Raw genomic sequence first — 11,759 nt, 5'->3', positions numbered from 1 at the left:
TTAAAATGAAGCATTCTACCCTGGTTTTGGCTGGTCCTTTACATCTTTTACTGTTTCCTAAAAGTTCCTGTGTGTTGTCGGACTTCATCTTTTGGATGGCCATGACACAATGATATAATGTTGTTCCCTATTTTAAGGATAAATAGATAACAATTTTGTCTGCATAATTGGAGGTTACAAGGTAATACGGGACTTAGTTGAAGATCTGGAACCAAATCTGCAGGAATGACAAAGAATGAGAGATATGTAAACTGGAGCAGAAGTGTTTCCAAAATCAAGAAGTAAAATTAGAACCTCTATCTAATAAGATATCTGGGAGTAATCCATGTAATCTGAAGAACTGCAGAATGACATTCAGCCCTACTATACCTATAGGATTCAATTAAATCAACAAAGTAGAACGTTCTCAAAATGTCCAAATCAGTTTATAAAATAATTAAAATAAGTTCATATAGAACCGTTGCTGCCACTTTCAAAAAAACATTTGAGTTCAATCTCATATAGTCACCAAAATCAATATTGAAAGGGCTTTAAGGGGTGTGCCTCCTCAGTGTGGGTCTGGCTTCTTTTACTGTGGCAGTGGCTGTTCTTCGGCCAAGTGGAATATGGTGGAAAGTGTAATCTGTGAGGGACAAAAAAACTCTAACAGGGGTACTGAAGCCTGTGAGGGACTAAAACCTCACAGGCTTCTGTACCCCTGGTACTACATCACAGGCACAACTTTTCCGGAGTAGGATATGGCAGACTAATTGGCCAGGTGACTCATGGGATACTCTGATGAATGGACCTTTTTAACTAATCTTGTGCTTTTAATCCTCTTGTTTTATGTAAGGGCATGTACAGTGCTTGATCGCTGTGTGTATAAATGTAACCTTAACTTGGAGTTGTACTGTTTTTTATCTTTACAGATTGTTGTTGTAATTTTGAAATAATGCCTTCAGATTACACATAGTCACACTGGCAGTAGGTAAACACACATCAGGGATGAAATTAGCCATTTTAGTTAAACTATCCACAATCATTAGGATTGTGGCATAACCATCTGAAAGAGGAAGAACCACAATAAAGTCCATCAACACACAGGACCAATGACTTTTAGAAATCAGCAAAGGATGTGAAGGACAAGCCGAAGCAAGGGTAGAATGCTCCATGCTAGAGCAAGTATAACAGCAAGTGTGGTGCCTGCCACATAGTGTACTTTGTAGAGGGCTACAAAAATAGTACACAGTCTAAAATATAACATGTACAAACAAAGAATATATGACAGAAATATATATAGTTTAGAGGAGAGAAGAGAAAGAAGTGACATAATAGAAACCTTTAAATAAATGAAGGGACTTAATAAAGTGGAAGCTTAAGCATTTTCCACAAAAACATACAGTGGGGCAAAAAAGTATTTAGTCAGCCACCAATTGTGCAAGTTCTCCCACTTAAGTAGATGAGAGAGGCCTGTAATTTTCATCATAGGTATACCTCAACTATGAGAGACAAAGGCCTCTAGTTATCAACTTGTCTACTTACCTGCCATCGCCGGCCCCAATACGCCCGCCTAAGCTCGCCTACCATCACCGCCGCGGACCTGAATACGCTCGCCAAAGTTATCAATAAAGCTGTCAAAAAGCCGCGCACCAAGTACGGGGCGATGAGCAGCAGACTGTGATAGTTATCACTCATCCGATCTCGCTGCTCTTCGGCTTTTCTACAGCTTTATTGATAAGCTGTTACTAAGCACCCACACTAAACTACACTGTTCTACCCCCTATACCAGCGCCCCCCGCAACTAAATAAAGTTATTAACCCCTAAACCGCCGCTCCTAGACCCCGCCGCAACTATAATAAATGTATTAAACCCTAAACCGCCGCTCCCGGAGCCCACTGCCACTCTAATAAACTGATTAACCCCTAAACCGCCGCTCCTGGGCCCCGCCGCAACTATAATAAATGTATTAATCCCTAAACCGACACTCCCGGAGCCCACCGCCACTCTAATAAACTGATTAACCACTAAACCGCCGCTCCCGGACCCCGCCACCACCTACATAATACCTATTAACCCCTATCCTGCCCCCCTATACCGCCGCCACCTAAAATAAATGTATTGACCCCTAAACCTTAGTCTAACCCTAACACCCCCCTAACTTAAATATTAATTAAACAAGTCTAAATAAATATTACTCTTATTAACTAAATTAATCCTATTTAAAACTAAATACTTACCTACGCCTAGATTTAGAGTTTTGTCGGTAACGACCCGCGTAGCTAACGCTGGCTTTTTTCTGGCCGCACCTTTTAAATACCTCTGGTATTGAGAGTTCACAGAATGGCTGCGTTAGGCTCCAAAAAAGGAGCGTAGAGCATATTTAACGCAACTTCAACTTTCGATACCAGCAGTGCTTACAGACGCGGCCAGCTTCAAAAACGTGCTCGTGCACGATTCCCCCATAGAAAACAATGGGGCTGTTTGAGCTGAAAAAAAACCTAACACCAGCAAAAAAGCCGCGTTCAGCTCCTAACGCAGCCCCATTGTTTGCTATGGGGAAACACTTCCTACGTCTGCACCTAACACCCTAACATGTACCCCAAGTCTAAACACCCCTAACCTTACACTTATTAACCCCTATTCTGCCACCCCCGCTATCGCTGACCCCTGCATATTTTTTTAACCCCTTATCTGCCGCTCCGTAAACCGCCGCTACTTACATTATCCCTATGTACCCCTAATCTGCTGCCCCTAACACCGCCGACCCCTATATTATATTTATTAACCCCTAATCTGCCCCCACAATGTCGCCTCCACCTGCCTACACTTATTAACCCCTAATCTGCCGACCGGACCGCACCGCTATTATAATAAAGTTATTAACCCCTAATCTGCCTCACTCCCGCCTCAATAACCCTATAATAAATAGTATTAACCCCTAATCTGCCCTCCCTAACATCGCCGACACCTAACTTCAAACATTAACCCCTAATCTGCCGACTGGAGCTCACCGCTATTCTAATAAATGTATTAACCCCTAAAGCTAAGTCTAACCCTAACACTAACACCCCCCTAAGTTAAATATAATTTAAATCTAACGAAATAAATTAACTCTTATTAAATAAATTATTCCTATTTAAAGCTAAATACTTACCTGTAAAATAAACCCTAATATAGCTACAATATAAATTATAATTATATTATAGCTATTTTAGGATTTATATTTATTTTACAGGTAAATTTGTATTTATTTTAACCAGGTACAATAGCTATTAAATAGTTAAGAACTATTTAATAGCTAAAATAGTTAAAATAATTACAAATTTACCTGTAAAATAAATCCTAACCTAAGTTACAATTAAACCTAACACTACACTATCAATAAATGAATTAAATACAAAACCTACAAATAAATACATTTAAATAAACTAACTAAAGTACAAAAAATAAAAAAGAACTAAGTTACAAAAAATAAAAAAATATTTACAAACATTAGAAAAATATTACAACAGTTTTAAACTAATTACACCTACTCTAAGCCCCCTAATAAAATAACAAAGCCCCCTAAAATAAAAAAATGCCCTACCCTATTCTAAATTACAAAAGTTCAAAGCTCTTTTACCTTACCAGCCCTGAACAGGGCCATTTGCGGGGCATGCCCCAAGAAATTCAGCTCTTTTGCCTGTAAAAAAACACATACAATACCCCCCCCAACATTACAACCCACCACCCACATACCCCTAATCTAACCCAAACCCCCCTTAAATAAACCTAACACCAAGCCCCTGAAGATCTTCCTACCTTATCTTCACCTCACCGGGTATCACCGATTCAATCAGCCAATCGGATTGAACTTGATTCTGATTGGCTGATTCCATCAGCCAATCAGAATTTTCCTACCTTAATTCCGATTGGCTGATAGAATCCTATCAGCCAATCGGAATTCGAGGGACGCCATCTTGGATGACGTCCCTTAAAGGAACCGTCATTCATCGGGAAGTTGTCGGAAGAAGATGGGTCTAACCCAAACCCCCCTTAAATAAACCTAACACTAAGCCCCTGAAGATCTTCCTACCTTATCTTCACCTCACCGGGTATCACCGATCGGTCTTGGCTGCAAAATCTTCATCCAACCCAAGCGGGAGCTAGACATCCATCATCCGGCGGCTGAAGAGGTCGAGAAGAGACTCCAAAGTCTTCATCCTATCCGGGAAGAAGAGTAGATCCGGACCGGCAACCATCTTCTTCCAAGCGGCATCTTCTATCTTCATCCGATGAGGACCGGCTCCATCTTGAAGACCTCCACCGCGGACCCATCTTCTTCCGACAACTTCCCGACAAATGACGGTTCCTTTAAGGGACGTCATCCAAGATGGCGTCCCTCGAATTCCGATTGGCTGATAGGATTCTATCAGCCAATCGGAATTAAGGTAGGAAAATTCTGATTGGCTGATGGAATCAGCCAATCAGAATCAAGTTCAATCCGATTGGCTGATTGAATCGGTGATACCCGGTGAGGTGAAGATAAGGTAGGAAGATCTTCAGGGGCTTGGTGTTAGGTTTATTTAAGGGGGGTTTGGGTTAGATTAGGGGTATGTGGGTGGTGGGTTGTAATGTTGGGGGGGGGGGGTATTGTATGTGTTTTTTTACAGGCAAAAGAGCTGAATTTCTTGGGGCATGCCCCACAAATGGCCCTGTTCAGGGCTGGTAAGGTAAAAGAGCTTTGAACTTTTGTAATTTAGAATAGGGTAGGGCATTTTTTTATTTTGGGGGTCTTTGTTATTTTATTAGGGGGCTTAGAGTAGGTGTAATTAGTTTAAAATTGTTGTAATTTTTTTCTAATGTTTGTAAATATTTTTTTATTTTTTGTAACTTAGTTCTTTTTTATTTTTTGTACTTTAGTTAGTTTATTTAATTGTATTTATTTGTAGGAATTGTATTTTATTTATTTATTGATAGTGTAGTGTTAGGTTTAATTCTAGGTAATTCTAGGTAATTGGAGGTATTTTATTTAATTTATTTATTGATAGTGTAGTGTTAGGTTTAATTGTAGATAATTGTAGGTATTTTATTTAATTAATTTATTGATAGTGTAGTGTTAGGTTTAATTGTAACTTAGGTTAGGATTTATTTTACAGGTAATTTAGTAATTATTTTAACTAGGTAGCTATTAAATAGTTATTAACTATTTAATAGCTATTGTACCTGGTTAAAATAATTACAAAGTTGCCTGTAAAATAAATATTAATCCTAAAATAAGATATAATTATAATTTATATTGTAGCTATATTAGGGTATATTTTACAGGTAAGTATTTAGCTTTAAATAGGAATAATTTATTTAATAAGAGTTAATTTATTTCATTAGATAAAAATTATATTTAACTTAGGGGGGTGTTAGTGTTAGGGTTAGACTTAGCTTTAGGGGTTAATACATTTATTAGAATAGCAGTGAGCTCCAGTCGGCAGATTAGGGGTTAATGTTTGAAGTTAGGTGTCGGCGATGTTAGGGAGGGCAGATTAGAGGTTAATACTATTTATTATAGGGTTATTGAGGTGAGAGTGAGGCGGATTAGGGGTTAATAACTTTATTATAATAGCGGTGCGGTGCGGTCGGCAGATTAGGGGTTAATAAGTGTAGGCAGGTGGAGGCGACATTGTGGGGGGCAGATTAGGGGTTAATAAATATAATATAGGGGTCGGCGGTGTTAGGGGCAGCAGATTAGGGGTACATAAGTATAACGTAGGTGGTGGTCGGCAGATTAGGGTTTAAAAAAATGTAATTGAGTGGCGGCAATGTGGGGGGACCTCGGTTTAGGGGTACATAGGTAGTTTATGGGTGTTAGGGTACTTTAGAGCACAAAAAAAGGAATGGGATGAGTCCCATTCTAGAATACACTTATAGCACTCATGGTAGGCATAGAGTTCAAATAATACTTGAAATTTGAAATGATCAACAAATAGAATCGCAAGATCTCTAGCGTGAATAAAACATAACTTTTAATTTTTTAACACATAAAAAATGGAGTTAAAATTAAGGGATGTGCATATTTAAAAACAATATGTTACAAATATTATGTCTCAAATTGTGATTCAATAGGTTCAGATGTATATAAAATGTGTTATTTATATATGTGAGAAATCTTGGATCTAATACAATGTTAAATCCAAATCACATAATAAACTTCACTTATATTGGAAGATAATAATACTTATGAACCTAATAGATTGTGAGAGTATAATAACTATTTGTACAAATAACTAATATCAATAAGATTAGTTCATTACAAGGAGTTATAGATCAGTATATGTATTGCATACTTGAGTATCCAAAAAATTGGCAGTGGTCAATATGTTAATATATACTTGGATGTCACATATCAGTGCGTTTATGCATACTTGGGTATTCCAGGATTGCCTAACAATAAGGGCACTTTTGATGCTGGTAGCTAAGTTTATGGGTTCATTCCACTACACTCTTCACAAAGTGAGAATACAATTATGCTTGGGTATCAGATATCAGTGTGATTAGTGCATACTGTGATATTTCAGCATTTTCCCAAGAAATCAAGTTATTAGTGAGGCTGACAGCTAAATTGTATCAAATATCAATGGATTTTATGCATACTGTGGTATTTATAGCTTGCCTCACAATAAGGTCACCTGTGGTGCTAGTAGCTGAATTCGTGGATTGATTCCACTCCACCGTTCCAGTACTAAAACCAATATTACACTTGGGTATCAATGTCAATGTGATTAATACAGTTTGTAATGTTTCAGTATTCTCCAGTCAGTCTGGTTATTTCTAAGACTCGTAGCTGAATTTGCTAATATTTTCTACAATCGGTAGAGTTAGCTGGATAATACCCCAATTGGCTGGTATTATATGTGGTTACTCCAACACAGATTTAATCATATTTATCTTAGCCCATATATAACATTCTTATATAAATAGTTTTAACACATACTCTGTCAATACTAGGAAGGGTTAATGATTCCCTAGATTGTTGGGTGAGTTTGTCAATAATGGATTGCTAAATCCTGCATGAGAGTAAGTGTAATTTATAAGAATATAATATTAGTGCGCAAAATAAATTGTGCAGCCCTTACACATTTGCGCAAGGATGTTTAGTGCAGTTCTAATTAAATAAAGACAATTAAAGGTCTCAACAGAGCTGTCATTATATGTATGTCTAGTCGATTCATTCGACTTAATATATCTTATCCGGCAGCAGTTAAGACCTGTATTAGACACTGCCACAGTGTGTGGTTAGAAGTTCACTTGTATCCTTAGATTAACTGCAAGATTTAAGCAGCAGCATCACCGCGGCAGTGTGTGCTTACAGGTTCGCTTGAATGATTAAATTAGCTACAAAGTTTTAGCCAGCTGCATCTAAAATCAATGTTAGCTGCACGCACACCAGAGAATAAACACTTAGTATGGCTAATTTCAACACCAGTCTTTAGATCTGTATGAGCCGATATATTCCCTGGCCCTTACATTAACCCCTAAAGTATATTCAGGTGTATAAGTGTCCTTGAGCCTTGGGGCCGTTATTGCATAGCATGCCAGTCTTAGAGTGAAGTAAATTAGCTAAGGTAGTAGACCCAACGTATATTGTTAATTCGTGTGACCGCAAGTTATATAAAGCTATTAATACCACATTAATACCAAATAGTGTCCTATACTGATCATGGATACCATCTGAGGTGTCCGGTAGGATTGAACTAAATCAAAAGAATCCTAAATTGAGCAAGCCCTAACATACACAGGAGCTCCCTGACTCCTCACCAGTGCCCTAACATGTTTCGCCGTTCTCACGGCTTTCTCAAAGGGGGGTGTGTTTAGAGCACAGTAGTTAAGAGCTTTATAAACCGGCGGTAGCCCGGAAAGCTCTTAACTACTGACTTTTTTCTGCGGCTGGAGTTTTGTCGTTAGATTTCTAACGCTCACTTCAGACACGACTCTAAATACCAGAGTTAGAAAGATCCCATTGAAAAGATAGGATACGCAATTGACGTAAGGGGATCTGCGGTATGGAAAAGTCGCGGCTGGAAAGTGAGCGTTAGACCCTTTCCTGACTGACTCCAAATACCCACCTTAACTAATTTCATTGAACCAATAGAAAATTAGGAACACCTTTAAAAAGGTGCAACTGTTGGCAACACTTTCATCTTGAAAAAGCCCTGCACAGGGAGGAACGCGTTGATGTTAGTTGCCTATGAACTTTGTTGAACTTTGTTGCTACATTTGCAGTTTGAATTGATATTCTGCTTCCAAAAAAACTTTTTATTTCATAAATACTGCCTTGGTTAATGTCTGGTTAACATAATCCGTGAAATAGCACCAGCACTTTCCATATAGGCACCAGCACTTTTGAAATAAAAGATTCTACATCTACTACACATTTGGAAACTGTGTGCATCAGACCGGCTCTATCTTTGAAGTGAGGTGAGACTATAGTATCTACACACCGCTGAGACTGCTGTCCCCTTACAGCGGATGATCTAAACAGTATCCTGCGTGCTCGTTGGCACTTAAGAGCGGATACTCCATTCAAAAGGATCACGGCAGTGAGAAATCTGACACTGCCCACCTAAGGACCAATCAGATTGCACTCTGCAGACAGCGCCTATAAAAAAGTGACGTCACTCCGCTACGGCGGTAATTTTCTAACTACAGGACTGATGGCTGAATTGTTTGGGGGTAAGTCAGAAAAATCTCCCCTCCAAACTGATTTTGTGGACTGATTACGGGTAAGAAAAGATTTCCCGTTTATAATACAGACTGTTCAATTGGATATCCGGAATTTTTCTGTCTATAAGCCAATTTCTCCTTTTTAAATGTGGTGGCAACCTTAATTTTAACTTTGATGTTACACGGAGATGTCCGTGTTTAGCAATAATAAGATTTGTTTGCACTTGTTTATAACAGATTAAATTTTAGGCAGAGCCTAATTTCTTATTCATTGTGCATTTATTACCATCACCACTACATACAATCCGAATGTTCTGATACATTTTTATTAACTGTTGATAATTTGTGTTTTAAATCCCACATTACACTATTTAAGTATTTAAATCTGCATTTATAGATTTAATATTTATAATTTTAATAATCAATGAAGAGACTGTTTTCCTTCGCCTAATTCTATCTTATAGCACTTTCTAAACACCATACACAGTTTTAAATTACAGACTGATTTTTGATCAGATGATCATTTCACCCCTTTTTTTTTGAGTAATCCATAGAGGCATATGCTAATAGACATATACCTGTCTGGTTTTATGATTACACGTATTCACTTTATAATATATTTCAGATAAATAATTATCGATTAAACCTCACCTATTTGAAGTATTTACATTTTCTGCACTTTATTAATATTTTCACAATTCTTTGCACATACACTTGGCACTTTACTAATACCATCAGATAATCGCTTTTAGCTTTCTAGCGCTCCTGATTAATTTAACTATACACAGGAGCTCCCTGACTCCTCACCAGTGCCCTAACATGTTTCGCCGTTCTCACGGCTTTCTCAAAGGGGGGTGTGTTTAGAGCACAGTAGTTAAGAGCTTTATAAACCGGCGATAGCCCGGAAAGCTCTTAACTACTGACTTTTTTCTGCGGCTGGAGTTTTGTCGTTAGATTTCTAACGCTCACTTCAGACACGACTCTAAATACCAGAGTTAGAAAGATCCCATTGAAAAGATAGGATACGCAATTGACGTAAGGGGATCTGCGGTATGGAAAAGTCGCAGCTGGAAAGTGAGCTTTAGACCCTTTCCTGACTGACTCCAAATACCGGCGGTAGCCTAAAACCAGCGTTAGGAGCCTCTAACGCTGGTTTTGATGGCTACCGCCACACTCTAAATCTAGGCCCTAGAAAATAAACCCTAATATAGCTACAATATAACTAATAATTATATTGTTTCCTATTTTAGGATTTATTTTCATTTTACAGGCAACTTTGTATTTATTTTAACTAGGTACAATAGCTATTAAATAGTTATTAACTATTTAATAGCTACCTAGTTAAAATAAAGACAAATTTACCTGTAAAATAAAAACTAACCTAAGTTACAATTACACCTAACACTACAATATCAATAAATAAATTAAATTAATTATCTACAAATACCTACAATTAAATACAATTAAATAAACTAACTAAAGTACAAAAAATAAAAAAAAACTAAGTTACAAAAAATAAAAAAATATTACAAGATTTTTAAGCTAATTACACCTAATCTAAGCCCCCTAATAAAATAACAAAGCCCCCCAAAATAAAAAAAATGTCCTACCCTATTCTAAATTACGAAAGTTAACAGCTCTATTACCTTACCAGCCCTTAAAATGGCCTTTTGCAGGGCATGCCCCAAATAAATCCGCTCTTTTGCCTGTAAAAAAAAACACAATACCACCCCCCAACATTAAAACCCACCACCCATATACCCCTACTCTAACCCAAACCCCCCTTAAATAAACCTAACACTACCCCCCTGAAGATCATGCTAACTTTAGCCGTCTTCAGCCAGCCGACCACCGATGGAACAGAAGAGGACATCCACAGCAGCCGAAGTCTTCATCCAAGGGGCGCTGAAGAGGTCTTCCATCCGATTGAAGCCTTCATCCAGGCGGCGTCTTCAATCTTCATCCATCCGGAGTGGAGCGGAGCCATCTTCAAAGCAGCCGACGCGGAGCCATCTTCATCCACCAACGCCTACTCGCCAAATGAATATTCCTTTATGTGATGTCATCCAAGATGGCGTCCCTCGAATTCCGATTGGCTGATAGGATTCTATCAGCCAATCGGAATTAAGGTAGGAAAAATCTGATTGGCTGATCCAGTCAGCCAATCCATTCAGCCAATCAGATTCAAGATTCAAGTTCAATCCGATTGGCTGTTCCGATCAGCCAATAGAATGCAAGCTCAATCTGATTGGCTGATTGGATCAGTCAATCAGATTTTTCCTACCTTAATTCCGATTGGCTGATAGAATCCTATCAGCCAATCAGAATTCGAGGGATGCCATCTTGGATGACGTCACTTAAAGGAATATTCATTCGGCGAGTAGGCATCGGTGGATGAAGATGGCTCCGCGTCGGCTGCTTTGAAGATGGTTCCGCTCCGCTCCGGATTAATGAAGATTGAAGACGTCGCCTGGATGAAGACTTCAATCGGATGGAAGACCTCTTCAGCGCCCCTTGGATGAAGACTTCGGCCGCTGCGGATGTCCTCTTCTGTTTCATCGGTGGTCGGCTGGCTGAAATCGGCTAAAGGTAGGATGATCTTCAGGGGGGTAGTGTTAGGATTATTTAAGGGGGGTTTGGGTTAGAGTAGGGTTATGTGGGTGGTGAGTTTTAATGTTGGGGTGTGGTATTGTGTTTTTTTTTATAGGCAAAAGAGCTGATTTCTTTGGGGCATGCCCTGCAAAAGCCCTTTTAAGGGCTGGTAAGGTAATAGAGCTGTTAACTTTCGTAATTTAGAAAAGGGTAGGGCATTTATTTAGTTTGGGGGGCTTTGTTATTTATTAGGGGGCTTAGATTAGGTGTAAAAATCTTGTAATATGTTTTTATTTTTTGTAACTTAGTTTTTTTATTTTTTGTACTGTAGTTAGTTTATTTAATTGTATTTAATGTAGGTATTTGTAGATAATTAATTTAATTTATTTATTGATGGTGTAGTGTTAGGTTTAATTGTAACTTAGGTTAGGATTTATTTTACAGGTAATTTTGTATTTCTTTTAGCTAGGTAGTTATTAAATAGTTAATA

The sequence above is a fragment of the Bombina bombina genome, chromosome 3 (genome assembly GCF_027579735.1).
Source record: "Bombina bombina isolate aBomBom1 chromosome 3, aBomBom1.pri, whole genome shotgun sequence".
NCBI lineage: Eukaryota > Metazoa > Chordata > Amphibia > Anura > Bombinatoridae > Bombina > Bombina bombina.
The sequence above is the reverse complement of the archived record's forward strand: the minus strand, read 5'-3'. Positions refer to the sequence as shown.